The sequence below is a fragment of the Anser anser genome, assembly GCF_964211835.1.
Source record: "Anser anser genome assembly, chromosome: 7".
Lineage (NCBI taxonomy): Eukaryota > Metazoa > Chordata > Aves > Anseriformes > Anatidae > Anser > Anser anser.
This window is the reverse complement of record NC_139727.1, coordinates 35,289,560-35,308,951: the sequence shown is the minus strand read 5'-3', so window position 1 is coordinate 35,308,951 and position 19,392 is coordinate 35,289,560. Positions and strand designations below refer to the sequence as shown.

The window sequence follows — 19,392 nt, the reverse complement described above, 5'->3', positions numbered from 1 at the left end:
CTGCTATAATTACAGAATGCTTTAAGTGGCATTCCAATGCTTTTATCTCATACGTGAAGTTGAGTAGTTGAAAGCTCTGTTCCTGCAAAGAAATTCAATTATTGCCAAGGAGTTTGCTCCGTCTTTATTTCCTGTATGGTGTTAGAGGTTCTCCTATTTTCATTATCCCAGGCTGCCCTGAGCTGTCGGGTAGCAGTGTTTCATGTCAGGAAGCCTTCTGCATCCTTCTTCTGAGGGATATTGCAGAGTGCTCCCTGTGGATGAGCAGTGTCTAAAGGCTCACAGCAGCCTTGTGGCAGATTTCTTCTAAAAAATGCTGGGAATTTTTATTGGAATATTTTTTTCAAATGGTCCAAGATCTTGTGCAAGCTTAACTAGTTAATGTATTTTTGTTCAGTCTCTGTTTTTTCTCCTGGAATTTTAAAGGCATCTCTTCTTTTTTTTTTTTTTCCTCAGAGTGAGCACATTGTGTCAATGATCTGTTCCTCTTCAGGCCAGTAGAACTATCATTTTCTTTTCCCTGATGTTCATTTGCACTGGACCAATAGGTGATTATTGCAGCCTTTTCTACTATATATTGCATACACGTGCAAAGTATTGAGGCCTTTGATTTACGTGTCAGATAACTGATGACTCCAGACTTTTTGAATGAACACCTGATATCGTAATATTTCAAAATAATATGCTTACTCTGAAACGAAAGTTGGGTCCTACATTGTTTGCATTGTAACTGTTGGAGTTTCTCATCCAAGGATTGTCAGAATACTTTGATTGAAATGGCAGTTAAAAAGAGAAAAGCAGTCTTGGCTAATTCCATTCCTGAGGAATACCTAATGAAGGAGCTCTTGCAGAAATTCTGTTTTTCAGCTCAGTAAGAGGCTGCTTACTTTGAATTCAAATCATCGTAATATAACTGTTGTAGTTACTTAACTCAGTCTAATGCTGTCTTTACATTGTTACATCCAGATTAGTTCTGTGACAGAGTTTAATGAACACAAATCAATTGCCATCACCACTTATTTGGAGACTGCAATTAAACAACTGGTAACTAAAAGGTCAGAAATGCTTACATTGAAAAAAAAATCTCCATCTCATCATCAGCCTGTTAGCACTAATTTTAATACCTGCACTTATAAAAGAAATAAATCATTAGAACCCTCAGTAATTAATACAATTTCCGTCTTCCACATGGGAATAGCGTGGTAGCCTCATCCTAGTCGTCTTTCCTGGAATGTCAGCAAATGCTCCATTTAATGAGGGGATGAGTTTTTGTCTAAATGCCCTGAAGAATTTGGCTTTATAGCCTTACAATTCTGGGAGTTTTCCAAGCTGTAATCTGTTGATCGCCCTTCCAGGCTCTGCCTGAGGTGTTGGCTCCTCAAATCTAATTACGTCTTGTTGAGATGGAGCTGCCCGTTGTACTCATTTCTGTAGTTTGCATCTGCTGTGTATGTCTAGCGTATTTCTCTGTCTCATTTGGTGAAGAAATCCTGAAAAGTGGATATAGTGCATGTAGGATCTCTTCTGGTATTTTTTGTCCTCTGAATTAACTGCTTTCTGAAATGTTTTGTATACAGATGTGCCAGTGCTTTGCTTCCCTTTTCAGAAAAGATATTTTTTCATCTAATTTTATTGGTGTTTCCATGTTTCTCTTTCAGTAGCATATTAATTTCTCCTCTAATATTCCCTAGATTGTTTGGCTTCCTGAATTCATGATCCTCCATCCTTGTACTATTGAAGAGACACTTTTTTTTTTCCACGTGACTTCCCTTGCCGTGCTACATTTGCTACTCGACGTGGGATAACATTGCTTGTACCTCCTCCCTTGTTTGGTTTCTATTTTCAATCACCTTTTTGACTTTATTTTTTTTCTGTGAGTACCCTGAAGCTCTGTAAAATGGCTCAGTAAAACTCAGCAAACCTGAGCTGTATAATGCTGTGTAGAGGCTCTCATTGTGTTGAGTGCTTATGTGCTTTGCCACGGGGGATTAGGCTAAGTCACATCCTCCACGGTGACATGAATGTGGCAAGAGGAACGTTTCAGGGATTCTCAGAAGAGTACTTGATGTGTCAGGAGAAAGAACGATCTAAATCCTGCTCACTGGCAGTTGGAAGTTAGGAAAGGGCTCTTGGAAACCATGAGCTTCACGTGCAGTGGCAGCCACAAAAGCCAACACGGCGTTGGGTGTCTTTGGGGAGGGCATTGAGAGCAAAGCTTTGGGCATCATTTTACTGCTGAATGAGGCCTTGGTGTGCTCCAGCCCCTGAGGACATTTCTCACTCACCCAGGCTGCACTACTCCCATCGCTCTGGCTAGCTGTGTTTTAAGCACAGGCTTAAAAACTTGCTGTACCTGATGCTGCAATGTACCTTGTAAGCCTCTCCCATGGCTGCTGTTTGCTTGTCGAAATTAAACCTCTGAGATGCAGGGATCCCTCCCTTCCCCTTTCATATTTTTCCTATGTCTCACACAACGCAGCCCATACTTTGGCTTGGGTTCTTCAGTGCCACTGCGCTTTATACTATGGAGGGAGTTTGTGCTCTCCGCCAATAACTTAACTCACGTAACACACATTAGCGCACTGCTGTTATGCTGTCATTGAAATAGCTGGGCACAGGTGACTAATTTGAGGCAAGCTCTGAAATTCATGCCTTTCAATTATTGAAGTGTGTGTGCGGGGGGTGGGGGGTGGGGAGGATGGTGTTAACAAAAAACCCAAACCAACCTAGCACTGTAAGTGCCTCTCTTTTACTTATGTTAGCCCACTTCCCTTTTGGCATTTCCCTGTCTTACTGTCATTAGTATTTCCAACCCCCCTGTATCCTTAATGATCTACTCGGTTGACCTGCATCATTTAAAATATTTTTTCATTATAGTGATTTTCTCATTTAGGTCCCCAGGAGATCCCGATATGTAATCAGTTTTCTCTAACAAATGACCTCCTTTAACTTCATTAGTCCAGAATTAATTTACTAGCATCCAAGATATTGAATGTCTCTGATTAGTAAAATACAGTAAAAAAAAAAAATTAAAGATCTCTTTCATTTATGGTCAAGGCGAGCATTAATTAAAACCCATATTTCTTTGCTAATATTGTTCACAGTTGAATTTAATAAAGAGGAAGCACTTGATGGGCTGTCACTAGACATTAGGTGAGGATGGGGATGGGATTACAGGCTTGCTGTGCGCGTAACGAATTCAAGTGGCTGCATTTTTTGCAGAGTGTTTCACTTCTCTCACAGCTTCCTTCACCTTTTAGGGAGCTTTTTAAGTGAGGGAGCCAGGAAGTGCCAAGTCCTTAGCAAGCAGCGCAGGAAGGGTGCAGTGAGGGGCTCAGGGAGGACGTGCTTTCTGCTGGCCGGCGCTTCCCAGCCGTGCACCCCTGCTGCTTGTGCACGTCAGCTTCAGCTGCGTGGTTGTCTGTCTTATCTCCATATCTCTCCGAAGAGATGTGCCTCCCTTTGGAGGCGTGCAAGTTATTTGCAGAATTAGCCACGCTGCCAGCCCTTACCCTTTAAGGCTTTGCAGGTTTCCATTCTGCAAATCCGCCGTGGCAGGCGCTGGCCTGGTGGCAGCATTTTTCCTCCTGCTGCCCGACAGTGAGCACGCCTGCACTGAGCACTGCACGTGGGGCGGCTGACGAGGCTGCAAGGAATGTGTGCAGTGAGTGGCCGTCAGCCCCTGCTTACAGAATGACTGCTAGTCCTGGAGAAATAGAAACATGTAGGTGAGGGTGCCTGCATTGCCCCCTCAAGGTGGCTACATTTTTTTTTCCGAGATAGAGTCAAAAAGAAGTTTTAAATAAGCTTCTTATTTTTTTTAATATTATCATTATTTTTTAATTTTAATTTAATTTATTTTTTTAACATAGATTTGGCCTGCTAAATGCCAAAAAGATTGAAACTGCACCAACAGAAGCGTCATGCTTGCTCTGGTCTTTATACAAGTAGGTCCTTTCGGTAAGGCTGAGGCCATAGCTTGGATCCCCCCCCTGTGCTGCAGCTGTACAGGAGCAGAACACAGCCCGACACAGCCCCCAGAAGACCTCCTTCAAAAAAAAAACCAAACACATTATGGTCTCAGCAGTCTTAGCCGTGGAGGCAACTTTCTGGCCGTGATGTGATGGAAAGCCTCTTTAGATATACAGGCTGTGGATCTTAATGCAGGTTTGTTCCTCTGTAGAGGCGTGCAGAGAAGGAGGCCAGGGGCAGGTACGTGGTCCTGCTGAGCCACCACTGAGGTCTTGTGAGCCTGAAGGTGCCTGGAAGCAGCTGGAGACAAACAGGACATGGTAGAGGGCACTTACAGGAGCAAACAGCCTTATGAATTGGCTCTCCTCTGTTTGTGAGAGTAAGGCTCACGGAGGGATCCAGGCAAGCAATTTAAATCTCCTGAAGGGAAGAGGGCAGGGAAAGAAATTGAAAGTGCTAAAGCAATTGATTACCTTTTACATTTGGGGATGAGAGCGAATGTAACTCGTGCTTAAATTTAACTACCTGCAAAAGCAAATAAAGAAAACTAATATTTCAGAAAGCCATAATCCACTATATTACAAGTGTATTCTGAATTTCAATGTGGAGAATATAAGTTACTACTGCTTTCTGTCTATGAACTTGTCTATAAAGCAACAGCCAAGTGGTGGATTCAGTAATGTTTCTATTTTTTTCTTCTTTCTTTCTTACAATTTGCATAAAACACAGGATTTTTTCCCCCTCTGTCATACTGCAGTATGCTAAGTTTTCTGCACAAGTGTTTTGCCTGCAAGGCCTATATCTAATATTAGTTCATTTTAAATGTCTTTTTCGATTTAAATGTTAGTCCAGAAAACCAAAGAGATTGTAATCAAATGAGTATGCTCGATATATAGCTTATATGACTACAGGGTGGCTTTCTCGGTCTAATTCAAATGCTCTCAGAAAACAGGAGATAGATGATTCAGGAGCTGTTCTAAGGCGAGTCTTGCTCCTGGCAATATTTACTCTTAGGTAGATTAGGAAAAAAATAAGAGCTGACATCTGAGGAAAAAGATGAAAAACAAAATAGGCTGATATCTTCTCATTACATGAGGGTAAAGCCACTGATACCGATGCAGCAGAAAGGTAAATATGCCCCCTCTGCCTGTGACAGGGTGTCAGAAGAGCCCTTGAGAAGCTCATTGTATGAAGATGATACAGGAGATGCAGCCTGACCTTCAGCTAGGCCACACACTTTTAACTGTTCCTTTTTCTTTCCAGGAAAAAACATTCCCGTTCTTCAAGATGAATCACTGGTGGTGTGTTTTTGTGGGCAAAGTGATTGCCTGAGCTACTCTGCAACAGCTACAGCACCACAGGTAGTCCGCATTACCTTTCTCATAGCACCTCACGTTTATTTAAGTCTTAATGCCTTTTTCTTCCAGGTTCATACGCTTTCAAGTTCCTAAATTTTACTAGCTATGTATAAATAACCAGAATCAGTTATGCAGATACGATTGGTTATTATGTTTCTTGAGATACTGCTGGTTTTATAGATACTTCATGCTGGACTTATTGAGCCTTAGCACAGAAGGGAATCGGTTATACTTTTCCTTTTAGAAATGTTAGAGCTGCTTTCTCTAATTTCAGCCAAATTTTTAGCAGGAGTATTGCACTGACCCTATATTATCTGCAAAGATTTTGAATGCACGTTCATGTTACCCCTCTGTGCATTCGCTCCCGGGCTGTGAGAAGGATAATTTAAAGAGGATGGTGTATTTCCCTTGTATAAATTCATTTGTATTCACTTCAAAGACCAAAGTGAGCTTCGAACCAAGGTATGCTCTGTGCAGGCTGTCTTCACAGGGATGAGTTTTGCCCACCGTGACAGTATGTTCATAGCCTCGCTCAGATGATAACTGAAAATGACTATGCAGAGGACTGTGTTTCTCCAGAGATGCTCCAAATGCCTGCTGCTCTGAGGACATGGGAACCTTTTTAGCCCATTTCAGGATAAAACCTTCAATATTTAAGATCCACTCTGGCGCTGCAAGCTCTTAAAAGTAATGGGCTCTGCTGCTGTAAAGTGATGTAACTCCACTGACATCAAGTCCTTCTATGGGGCTGGAGCCCAGCAGGTTGAAATGGGACTGAGCTGATTTGCACGATGACCTGGCTGACTATGCTTACAAACCTGCCTTCTGTGATCTATAAACATGTCTAGTTAGGACACAGTTAAAGCTGAAACCAAACCAGCACTTTGGAAAAAATGCAGCTGCAGCTCTTGGTCATCATCGTTGTAATTAGGGTTTCATCTGTTTTGCTTTGCTGCAAGGCCTTTAGAGCATTAGGGATGACTAGGGACATAAAGAGCAGATTTATTGTTATTAGTTGTAAACCTTGTAGCACAAGAGGAAAACAAAACAAAACACACATATTAATCTGTGCCATGACATAAAGCATGCAAACAAATCATGACAAGTAGCAATAATTAGTCATTTTGGGCTATATTTAATTTCAAAATGATCAAACCTTTGGACTAAATATTGCTAGGACATATACTGTGGTAGTTCTGCTGCAATAGCTGTCTTCTGCTCTGAGCAGCACCACCTCCTCCTCTCCTCAGGGCCAGCCTAGGTGGGGCTGTCAGCATGAACAAACGTCCTCCCCATGCACAGATCTGCGAAAGGTAGGGTCTCCCTGAAATTAAAACCTCGTATTGGCAGAGCAGTTCTGCTATAGATCTCTCCTAATGATCTAGCCAGCCCCCTGCCTGCCCTCTGAAGGCCTGGGTAGAGCACCTCTGTCATACAGCAAGGCTGCTCCCAGAGCTGAAGTGAGCATCCTCCTCCTCCTCAGCTGGGGATATTCCCCTGCACTGAATCGTGGAGGAAGCAGAGCTGGTAGCTCCATGGTGCTGTCTTGAGATAAACCACTTCAGCTGTTGTTGGTATACAAATTTTGTCTTTCCAGTCACAAAATAGCTTTTTTTATTAATTATAAATCTTAGTCTTATTGAGACACTTTTCCAAAACCTTTCCTAGCCACTTCTTTTTTTTTTCCTAACCTGAAGTGTCAGTGTTTTGAAAAAAATGTTATTTAAAAATGATAATTTTGGAAATAACCCTATTTTGATCCTTTTTATTTATTGCAAATTTGTTAAGAATAAACTTAATTATTTCTATTTCCTAACTGTGACGAGCTGGAGGAGTGTAGTGATACTTCACACAGCACGGTTATGCAGGCTGGAGCTTAATGGGAGATGTGATTACTGGGCTACAGAGCTGGTTGCAGCTTTGAAGGAGAGTCCAGCCTGAGAAGTGGTTTGCTCTGGCTTTTGCAAACTTCATTAGCTGGGACTGAAGTCAACCTAGACTTCTGGCGCAGAGGAAGGTCTGTACAGTTTTCAAGGTTTCCTGCAGACTAGAAGACTGTCTAGCCTGTGGGCTTGGCTTACACACAGCCCCGCTCCAGCCTTAGAAGGCTAGTCCAACCTGGGCATTTAGCCTAGCAGAAGTTTGAGCTATCCCAGAATATTTAGTCCAGCTGAAGATCTTGTCCAGTTCAAAAACACAGTTTTAGCCTGGGAAAAGGCTAGAGTAATTCAGGATTGCAGGAGGGATTGTTATTTTTTTTTAACCTAAGATTTGTGTTAACATGATTAATCTGTGAATCTTTGCTAAATTAGCCCAGCTTCTATCGGTCTGAAAATCCCAGCAAGCACATTTTCCCTGTGCTTTGTTTTGTTTTGTTTTTCCCGTGACCAATGTCTCTGCCTTTCTCTCTCCACTATCTGTGTCTGCAGCAGTGCTGCAGTGCTTTTGTTCCGGGCCCTCGTACAAATGACGAAGTGGGGCCCAATATCCAACCCACTGCTTTCCCTTGTTAGAGCTGCCTGGCACCTGGGCTCTCTGTCGTCTTCTGGGCCTGGCCTGCAACCCAGAACGGGTGGATGTGAGATGGCTGCATGGGTTCTCTCCTCTTGGAGAGGTGACTGGCATGGGGACAGCCCAGGACCCTTGTTGAGATCAGGGAAATCTATCAGGCAGGACAGACGACATCCTCTGGGCTGGAAGGGATAACAGCACTGCTACTTCACCTCTTTGTCTTTACCGTTGTCGTGATTTGTAGGGATAATTAATAAAAATCTACAAACCTTCAGCCTGCAAGCAGAGTTAAGGCACTAAAGCATACCCCAGTGCACTACGATGCAACAAGTAAGAAATGATTCACAAGACATTTCCCCTCATTCCCAAATAATGTTAAGAGCAACATTGGTGGTCCCCTGCATTTCCCAGCTCCCTGTAGCTGGATGATGGCCACCAAATGGCTTCCCTACCAAAAGGCCCCTGTTAAAAGTCCTTCCTCTGCAGGTACCATGGTGATGAGTCTGGCACAAATGCCTGGAAAGATAAATATAGCTAGCACGCTGCTCCTGGGGCTAGATATAAATGTCTTCGTTCCATGTGTGCGCTGTTACTCCTGAGATAAGGAAAAAATGGCCTATAAAGTCCTCGTTGACCTGAGTCAATTAAAGCACAAAAAGAGCAGCTGAGTACGGCAGGGGCAGGCAGCTGCTGTTTATCAGCCTGGACCTTGATGCTCTCCCTGTTCGGTGCTGGGCTGAGTATGGAGGGAGGACAATGCAGCCACAGAAGAGGGAAACAAAACCAGGAAAGTAAAATGGAGGGAACTCATCTCTGGGGGAACGGCACTTTGAATGCCGAGTTGCTTTGGTTCCCAATACCCTTTGGTTCATGGAGACTGATCACTACCAGCTTTGTTCTGTGGCCCCTGGTGAAAAATAAAGGATCTGCTTCGTTCAGAAAATACTTTGGAGGTCAGAAAGTATTGTTCTTTCCCCTGGGGTTTTCAGCCCCAGTAGGGGGGCAGATCTGGTTTCCTAAATACAAAGAGGAGATCTAACAACGTCCTCTCTGCGCTGGTAGGGAAGGGGTGAGGGGAAGCCCTAGTGACCCAGCAAAACCGCACAGAATAAAATCCAGTGGAGATGTGGGCAGCTCAGCCAGCCTTTCGCATGTGATGGAATTAAACATGAGAAGGCAATTTGCATCATCCTTATGTGAGAAAATGTTGCTTTTTTTTTTTTTTTTGGGCTAATCCACATCAGTTGCAAAGAGGGTAGGAGGGAACTGGCAAGGGTTATCTTTGACCTACTTCTTTCATAATGCTAAAAACAGCCCTTTTAAACGAGAAACAATGGCAAAGCAAGGGTCTCAGATGAGATTCTGCATTTCCTCCCTTCCCACCAGGGTAAATAGGAGCTGAAAACCTTCAGCATCTTGGCAGCTATCGCTACACCTTTCAGGGAGACTGTGTTCAATCCACCCACATATTCCTTGTGTTGGAGGGCAAAGCACAGTAACACACGTGTGGTTTACTACACAGGAAGGGTGAGCAGGACCCCATCATAGTCTATCTGATTTTAGTCAAATGTGCACCACAACTGAGTACTGGCACATTTTGGGGCTGGCATATCCTTTCGTGGTCCTTAAGAAAGGAAGTGGGATTTGATTTTTAAAGTGGGACTTAGTGAGGAAAAAAAAATTCCCCTTAAGCTGATTTCAGCAGACACCACAGTTTGCGGAGCCGTTCCCCTTTCTCGGCAGCATCTCATCCCCAAACATGCCTGGGCCTCACTCCTCTGAGCAGCCTGTGGGCCCACGTGTGCTCCAGCATTAAGAAACGTGGTAGGTTGGACTGAAAACTTCCTCTGAAACAGCTTGTCAACAGCAAACCGGACTTTTAATTAATTGAAGTTTCTGAGAAAAGTCCCTGCTTTGTCCTTTCCTTCCTCCCCCTACCTCTTTAAGTCAGATAACTGAGAATATCATGTTTTATTTAGAAATATCAAAAGGATGTCTTGTGGGAATTTTGTTTCCCAGATGGACTACCTGTTCCCTCCTACACCACAAACATCTGCCTCCTTGCCCTGGAGAGCAGTTTGTAGTGTGTGACGGGGATGTAATATGACAAGGTACGTGACTTGTGAAGAAACTCGAAGTATTGAAATATTACTCTGAGGAGGTTCCATGTCAGTTAGTACTTTGGTAGAGATATATATATATTTTTTTCCAATGTTTCAAGATTTTTTTCACTGTAGTCTAGTCTTATGTTGAATGTCCTGTACGCATATTTGCTGTTGGCATACTGGCAAAGCTGAGCAGTGGAGAAGGGGATATGTGCTGCACAACAACTGAACTACACCACAATTTTAGAAGAGACTCTACAGCGTGGATTGAGCCAGACACAGTGATTATAAACAAGGTAGGTGTGCATCATCGCTAGGTTGTTCCACAGGAGGGTTTCAGGGAGCTCAACTTTGTTCAAAGTCCTTCCTGCAGTTCTTTTAGCTGCACTTTGTGTTTTTTTTTTTTGTTCTGGTACACCAGAGGAACAGCATCATGTCTGGAAGGTTATATGAGTGATACTGCAAATTCTGTTGCTATGGCTAATCGTAGACAAAGAGGTCAACAGGAAGGTTTTTTTTTGGCTCCAAAATTACATGTGACTTAGTACCATATAAAGGTCTAGTTCTTCTGTGAAGATGTTAATGAAAAGGCAGGAGAGACATGATCAATACAGCACAAAATATCTCCTTTAAGACAACGACTGGCAGAAGACGGAATGACCTGCTCTCTCTCAGTGCCCCTCCTTCTGCTCTACTTTGAAAGCACAGGGAGATGAAAATCTTGTCGAGATAATCAGCAAAATGTAAAGATGTAAAAATGTGCTGAAGATTAAGAGTATTCAGGAATAAGGCAAGGGTGTCCAAAGAGTGGCTGAGAGCATAGCATATAGGACACACCTGTCTTTTCTGCAGGATGAAGGACAAGGCAATCATGATTACCCTCTGCAGGATGAAGGGAAGAGCACAAACAAAAAAGGAAACGGCAGCATGTCAGAGTATTGGACTCCTTCATCTCCTGAGAAATTTCATCACAGGGGACGATGATTGCTTTCAAGAGGCTCTGAAGAGAATATGTCTGGTACATGCAGCTCTGCTATCTAGAAGTAAATAGGGAGAGACAGGGGAGTCTCCTGAGGTTCAACAGGGAAGTTGCTTGAGAAATGCTTGTTCCTGATCCTGTTTTCTGCAGCAGTGACAGCACCAACACACAAAACCTGCTGGTCCTTGAAGTGAAATGCCGCAGATGGGATCTTATGGTTAACTGATGAAGTATTTCAGAAAAAGAGATGGTGAGGAGAAAGATTAGTGTGAAGGAGACACTCCTGGCAAGAAAGAGGGAGCTCCAGCTGTGTGAACCCATCCCAACTGCTTGCTGAAGGCCTTGGCCTTTGGATGTGTAGCAGAAGGCAGTCCCAAAGGCAGACTTTCAGGGTCTGAAAGATGTTCTCCGCAAGGTGCAGCGTGATGAGGATTTAGCACCTAGGGCTGCTAGGTGGTAGGACTGAGGGAGGAAGTAACGGGAACAAAACTGTAACAAAACTCTTGGTCTGGGGGCCCTTTATCTCCTGTGGCACAATGTGCTTTGCCCTAAATTTGTAGCAAAACACCCAAGCCCTGGAGACCCTTCTGCCTGATGCTCGTAGTGCAGCACTGAGCATGGCTGCAGGAAATCTGGCAGGGGGCTCGGTCCTTTTTGTCCTGTGCCCCTTCCCTAAAGCCAAGCAGCGAACCACCAGGGCAGTTCTCCTAGGATCAGGAAAACCTCCTGTGGAGTGGCTTCTCACAGGCTCAGGTGCACGCTTAGCAGTAGCAGAGATCTGGGGTTAGTTAGTGGCTCAGGTCACCAGGGTCAATCATCTGTAACCCCAGTGTTACCTGGTGCAAATGAGACCAGCATTTGGCCAGCAAATCTGTAAAATGTACGTAATGGAATTGTGTCTGTCTGCCCCATTCTCTATTTGCCTGCTCCTTTTCGTTCTCTGCCGTCTCTTCTCAGACCTGACTGCTTTCATTATAAGGTTGAAGGGCAGTGCCGAGTGAGTACATTAATCTCATACATTTTCATGAATATCAGTTACCACTTCGATTCCAGAAGATTTTTCTTACTTTCAGCAGAGCTGAGACTTAATGCTTTACACAGACCCCATCTCAGGTAAAACCTGGGGGTGTTGCTCCAAATCTGAGCCTGCCATCTCTTCTTCCCATTGCCTCCCACCACGCTGATAGACCTTTGCTTTTTTCCTGTTGTATCTCTGTATACAATGGCTATCAGGAGAAGCCATTCCCCTTTCTGCCCTTGAAAGGCAATATCCACACAGGCTCTCAGGCAGAATTTGGAGTACAGAATCTCTGCTGTTCAATTACCATGGAGCTTAGCTCTTTCATGTGTGACTAGATTTTTTTTTTTTTTTTAACAGCAAGATTGAAGTTTAAAAGTACAGAAAAACGTCCAGTGTTTGAGATGGAGGACAGCTTCTGGTGTTGAAACTGGCAGAATTTATGGACTGCTGGGAAAGAGGACTATTTCAGAGAGAAAAATGTTTCTCTTGTAGTCTCAGTGCAGTGCCAGTGATGAGGTTCAGATCATTATGACCACAAAAAGGCCGAAAAGCATATAGCAAACATTATATCTATTCATTTCTACACATGAAACTACCTTTTGCTTTCACGGACTCCATTTTACCCTTTGTAAAATAATCTCTGGCTGCACAGCAGCAGAAGTAAGGATAGAGCAAGCTGGCAATATGTCCAAGGTATTCTTTATTTGAATTACAAAAATGCCAGTGAACTTTACTTACGGGTTAGCATTTGACTTTGCTGGATGCTCTGCAGAAATTAAGCAAAAAGGCAAATCCACCCCAAAGGGATTTTGGTGTAAGCCAGTGATTCCCTGAACTTATTTTGCTCAGGTACCGCTGCTGTGGGGTTGGGACTGCCACAGGCGGCAGCTCCCGCTGCCACCCTCAGTGGTGTCCCCTGGGGACGGACGGTGTGCTCCGTGCTCTCAAGTGGAAATAAAGGCAACCATTGCTGCTGCCAGGCTGTGGGCATGCAGAGAGAGAGAGACCAACAGCTCAAGGCTCAAGCAAAGCAGTGGCACGTTCCCTGCAGTGGGATCTTGTCTGCTCCTTGCTGGTGAAACCCCGGTGTCTGCCACCAGTGATGGTAGGGCTGCATCCCCCGCAGGCAGGGCGATCTCACCCCTTGGCAGCACCTTTCAGACACGCTCCTAAAATGGCTGAGAGCTGGAGGGTGTTACATGCGTGCTGGCTAGGCAACTGAAGCAAGGGGAAATATGTGATCTAAGATACATCTATTAATTTAGGGTCAAGATGTGACAGCCTACCACGAAGTTTTATAGCTATAGATAGTAACAGGAACAGTGACCTTTAATTATAGCAAGATAATGGGCGCTGCTGTAATACAGCAACAGCTAAAAATAAGAGGCAGTATAAAAATACCAAGTATCTCTGAATGTGATCACATTTTCCACTAATGGAAAACATAGCTCAACCCTCTGCCTTGCTGAAAAATATTTTCTTTTACAGATACTACGTTACAGTTAGATGCAGAGTTGGTTGGGTTAATTCAAGGCATCGTATTTGAATGGCACATGCAGAGTAACAAGAAAAGTGTGTGGATATTCCCACTTTGGTTTAAGCTGGAGTTATTAGATTTTAGTTGAGTTTGATTTGATTTGGTTTGAGTTTGAAGTAAATGAAACCACCGGTGAGTTAAAATAAGAGAGATTCTTCAATGCATTTGCATTAGCAAGTAATTCAGTGCTGCAGGTGTGGAGGCTGAAATGTGCTGAGGCCCTGACATCCATACTGTGTGATTTTGGGGGGTATTACTGCAGCTGATCTGGTGGTCTTGTTTCATCCAAGAGCAATCCAGTGGATGCCACCCCAAGCTTGGAGAGCGAGGATGGGTAGGGCAGTTGCTTCAAAAACACACTTGGGATCTGGGCTAGAATGCTGACGTGGTGGCTTCCTGGCTGACGGAATGGCCTTCGGTGAGTTGGTGCACGTTGGTTTGTCCCAGAGGGCAGGGATTGCTCCCGGCCCCTGAGTCAGACCTGGGCTGCGTCTCCCACGCCAGCAGAATGGAGATGCTTGCCATCACCCTGAGCAGCCCCTGCAGTTCCCTGCCTCGAGGAGAGGCCTTCCACAGTGTCTGGTATTTCTTCTGTGGATTGAAAATACTTTGGTTTGCTTTCCAAATATTAAATTTACCCATCTGTAGCTGAAGCTCCTATTAACGCACGGAACTTAACTTCGCTTTCCTCTCGCAGAAAGTTAAGCTGCCCTCTTGGAATTAAACCAGTGACCTAAGACAGGAAAGGATTGCTTACAACTCAAAACATCGCCGAGTAATACAGCCTGTAAAAGCAGACATAGTTCTCAACTTTGAAACGTACTTTTCACTTCTAAAGACAGTTGGGTATCTAGGTTTTTGTTATCTGCAAGGAAAACTTCCCACTCTGCAGGTTTTGCTGGCAAACTTTCTGCACCTATTCAGACAACACAATTTGTGAATTGTCTTGAAACGCACCGACAATTGCAAGCTGTGAATAGCAGCTCTATTAATATGCTAGTCAGGACTACCATTACGGCACAAATTATGGGGCGAACCGAAGGAAGTTTGAAGTGCAGACTGCTGAGCACTTAAAAGCAACCAGACCACAGCCCTGCCTCGGCACACATCCTGACACGATCGCATCTTTCCGATATCTGTTGACAAACTTTGGCTAATGTTTCTGCTTGCCGAAAGGTTTTCTGCCAATACAGCAACATATTGCAGATAAAACCTAATGAGCTGAGTTTAACAAAAAAATGCCATGTGGCTTCCTTGCAGTGATGCCCATCTGTCGGCTTAGTGAAGCAGCAGCGTGCTGCAGCTGTACCGCTTTGCTTTTTATCAAATCAAAATAAAGCTGTGCACCCCAGAGTCAGGTATGATAAACAGGCCAGCAAATTGCCTTACACGGGTATCATACAGCTCCTTATCTGTCTCACTTTTCAGAGCAGCGTAACCAGATGGCTTCTAACGGTGGGGGAAATTTTCTCCGTTATGTTTCTGGCATTGAGCTGGAGGGATGTAGTCCAGAAGTCCACCACCAAAACAACAGATATTTAAATTGGACTGGGGCTGAGATTACAGCCTGCAAACAGAACTTTTGAAATTGAAGCAGATTTCATTAATAGCGAAGGAAATGCCTATTTAGAGTGGGTCTGGTGGAACAAAAAGGATGCAAAACAATGAAAAAAAGAGTCTTTGTGAGCAGCCTCATGGAACAATGAGGAGGTTGGCCTTCCTCCAACCTCCCGGCCGGCTGGTGCGAAGCAACTGGCCTTCCCACACCTCCCTTATTTATCACAGGGTCTGGAAACAGGCAAGACTTCCCTGGCCACAGGGTGGTGGCTGGCAGCATCCTCTCCTGCCAGGTCCCTCTGCAGCTGTGGGTGCAGGGGAGAACAGCCGCTCTGCGGTGGTTGGAAGCATGGCCATAAAGAAGGCTTGGGGATACGGAGCATCTGTCTGCGACAGAAATCCCTGCTGAGAGCAGGATGTCACAGGCTAAAGGCTTCAATTTCTCCTGGCTCATCTTTTTCCTGGTTCGTTTGGCAGACCGATCTGAAGTGTAAAATGTGAAAGGAGTTTGCTCTTCCTTTAACCAGCCAGTAAACAAATGCGTTAGTGCTTTTGTCTAATCAGTGACTTTGGCATCGATTCCAGGTTTGGGGAACAGTTAAGAAGGGTCTGGAGTCAGGGAAAAGCAGTTCTTGCTTGGTACACGGGGATTAGAAACTCTGTTAATGCATGTGCCATGCCTTTGTGGGTGGGTTTGAAGTTCACTTGTTTCTAGGTCTGAAAGCCAAATTCCTCATTTGCTGCCAATGTGTACGCGAGCCCCTTCTATGGCTGGGAACACGCCGCAGATTTGCATGAGTTTGTGCTGTCACCAAGAGAAAAGTATGAAACGGAGCAGATTGTTACCAAATTATCACTGCTGATGAACTTTTTCAGCACATTTTTGCGAATGTAGACTTCTCCGAACATTTGTGTTGTAAGCATGTGTGTGTGCAGGTGTCTGCTCTGTGGGTTGTCAATCACACCAACATTTTAAAGGCTAAAACCTGGAGCTTCTCAGTTGTGAGCACTCAGGCTAAACAGAAAATAAAAATGTCATCTTTAGAAAGCCAGCTGAAGGGAGGCAGAATTGGCAACTTTTGTCCCCAGATCATTAAAAAATTATCTGGATCCACTATCTTCCTGAGGAGCAGACTATTTACATTCATGTACCTTTGTTTGTAGGCAGGACCTTTGTTTTAGGCACAGATACCTGAAAAAGTTGTCTTCTTTTCCCCTATTGCAAGCACTACATGCCTCAGGAAAACGTGCCTCTGAAAATGAGCAAAACAGTATTAAATAAGCTATAAAGTTGCTGAAGGTTGGTGCTGAGACAAAGACCTAACACACCTCATTCTTGCTCATTAGACATTTCAGGGCTGTGAATATTGTGTACTGGGGTCATTCCTTGCGATGGTGAAGGCTGTATGCACGTGATCTAGATGAGACAGGACAGCCATATGATCGATGTCAGAATAAGGCAGCCCTCATTCATGGTCTTCTCTTCATCGTGTTGTGGCTGCATCCTGTGGATATAAGAAAATGAGCATGCACTTCTGAAAAGACTGTCAGAATTAACATGAAGAGCATTGAGCTATTGTACAGTGTAGTGAAATCTGTTTCAAATTCTCTCCCGTTTCTTATGTTCTTCAGGACGTATATTTTTAACTCTTTTGCACTTCACCCCTGAGCAGTAAGCTGTATGGAAATCCTTCCTAAGCAGCACGAAGAACATTGCAGAAAAACGGTTCCTTTCCAGATGCTGCGATTTGCCCAAAAGCATGTTGAACAATTTGACTTTCTTCCTGGTATTTTTTATTCATGACTGCAATTTTTTCCTTTTAGCCAAGCTGTAGTTGAGATGAAGAATGAACAAGATGGCTGAGTTAAATATAGCGCTGGGGCTGAAGCATAACAGACTGTCCAGGGCTCCAGTCGTAAAAGAAGAAAGAAATTACTTCAGAGAGGATTAAGCTCTCTCTTGCTATAGAAGTTGTACATGATGTCAAAGAGTGGAGAGTGCTGAACAGCATGCTAGGAAAAGGAAAATCCTAGGATGCTGACCCAGAAAATTAACACGCTGCTCAGTGGTTAGCTCAAAATGGAAGAGGAGTTTCATGACTTTTTCCCAAACTAGTGACAGCTGTGACAAAGCCGTAAGATGAAGTTACAACTCCAGCTTTGTTCTGACCGTGTGTGCATGCCTGCAGGTAAGGAAAAGTCACTGCTCAGCTGCAGGGATGCCCCAGAGGGAGCGAGTTGCAGGGTGAGCGCTCTGCGGGCTGGACTGAAGCAAGAAGTAGAGCCAGGCTCCCTGCCCCACTTGAACTCCCAGGAGTAATGCCTGCCCTGCACCTCCTAATATCAGGAGGCATGAGAATTACTGTTGGAAGAATACATGAGACACTCAAACGGAGGGAGCGGGCTTGGATGATGTCCCTGACCCTGTCCCGTGGACCTGTTGTGCAGTAGCCGTGCCGTAGCCTCAGGACCAGCAATGCTCGTTGATGGGCGTGCAGCTTTGGGGCCTGGCTAGCAGCTCCCTACCCATGCTGGCAATATTGACCTGTCCAAGTCCAACAAAAAGACTTGGGCTGCCCCAGACTGTGAGCAGAAGGAGGGAGAGCTGTCTCTGAGAGCTGGTGGTCAAAAGCCATGGGGCTGTGTCTGTCGCTATATCTCCATCCCTGAGCATCTGCTGGCTTTCCAGAGCGGCAGGCACAGGGACCTGTTCACACTGCTGTCCTCCGGTCTACATGAATGTAAATGCCCCTTCTGTGAAGCTAGGAATGAAAGAAAATTGCACATTGGGAGCAGGAGCATTCATTTTTCTATTGATTAAACTAACCTGAAAATAGTGGTGATTAACAAAATGTTTCATTGAAATATGTCCAATTCCTTTCTCTGTATAGTAGCCACTACAGTAAAATGCTATTTATGCTGAACATAAAGCAGTCATCATAACGCCCATGGAACAATTTAACCCACATGTGCACTAACTTCTAGAAAATCATTCCCCTTCAATACCCACCATTTGTGGGGAAAAGGGGCTGCTGGACACCGGTTTGATTTTAATTTGTGTGTCTTCAGATCTACACTAAAGCTATTTGCCCATGGAGTTTCATGCCTTTTATGAGGAATGATTTAATGGAAAAGAATGTGTTTCACGTTTAGTGGCCCTGAGCATTAGAAATGGGTGAAGAATTGATTTTTTGGTTTGCTGACCAAGCTAAGAATGTGTGAGGAAAATGTTTGAGGGTTGATCCCCGTGTCACCCAGCTCCCCGACTTTTTAATTTTCCCACAGATACATAGAACAAAAAGCCAAAAAAAGATTGTGTTGGCCCAAACATTTTTTTGACATAGAAAAAAATATGTTGTTCTGAAAATGTGAAAATGAAAGGCTTGGCATGTTTTTTATCAGGAAGAAAAAAAAAAACACACAAAAAACATAACCAACCAAACAAAAAACCTCCACCAGCAACGCTTTGTTTTCCAGTGTAAACACTGGAATCTGTGAACTAGGTCAGTTGACCAGGCCTGCGGTGTTTTATTCCCTGTACTTTTGGGAATAAGTAAGGTCTGATCCCCCACTCCAGCAGCTCATCAGTAGTGCCAGCTCATCGCGAAACTGGGACAACCTGTGCAGAACCAGTGCCCAGTTCTGCTGGGCTCCCAGAGCCTGGGCTCCCCCTTGGCCTCAGGGGAAGCGAGCAGTAACGGCGGCCTTGTCCCTGCTCACTTTGCTCCTGAACACTTTGTGTTGGTGCAAACCAGCAGTAGCTTCAAACACAACAAGAGGCTAGAGTATAATCCAATAAAGAGACCACTAGTTACTTGTTCTTTAAAAAAAAAAAAATTGAGTTTTCAGTGTAACCTCAAAAAGTCTCAAACATTTTTAAACATAGGAAGGAAAGGAGTTTGGCCCGTTCGCAAGAATTCATCTGAAACCAAGTTAGATATCTGTAGATACTTAAATGCCTCATGATCATAGTCCGTACCTCCTCATGGTTTTGTACTTGTGGAATTCATCAGTATGCTTTTATTTTTTTTTAGCTTAGAAAGGGTGGTACAACTGTATATGAGGCTGTTTTGTTTGCTCTCAGATAAGCTGGAATATTTTATAACATTTTCTGGTCAATTTTCCAGTCCTGTGTCAGTTAAATAAACTTTCTGATGTTAGCCGCAGAAAGCCTAGGTCTGTAATCGTTCTCTGTTAAGCTACCTCTTTGCTTGTTGCCCCAGAAGATGTTTTCCATTGCCTTGGTTCTATTTATACGAAAGGCCATTATGTGATATATTTTAGGAGCTTTTCCATGAAAGACTTTGGAAAGTTTGATTCTTGGTTATTGAAAGAGGAGGTGTTGAAAACAA

General features: G+C 44.0%; 1 long non-coding RNA gene across 5 annotated transcripts in view; it reads left to right on the top strand.

Annotated features, from left to right (window-relative positions):
* LOC310902671 overlaps positions 1–12,524 on the top strand; it is a 28,412-nt gene extending 15,888 nt beyond the window's left edge. For 2 of the 5 annotated variants that reach the window (XR_014586893.1, XR_014586895.1), the window contains 4 exons: positions 5,236–5,333; positions 6,581–6,643; positions 10,079–10,242; positions 10,368–12,524. This is a non-coding gene — a long non-coding RNA (uncharacterized lncRNA). Of the gene's footprint in view, positions 1–5,235; positions 5,334–6,580; positions 6,644–10,062; positions 10,243–10,367 lie in introns of all 5 variants that reach the window. The other 3 variants (XR_014586891.1, XR_014586892.1, XR_014586894.1) reach the window with 3 other exon arrangements.
* The last annotated feature ends 6,868 nt before the right edge of the window (positions 12,525–19,392 follow it).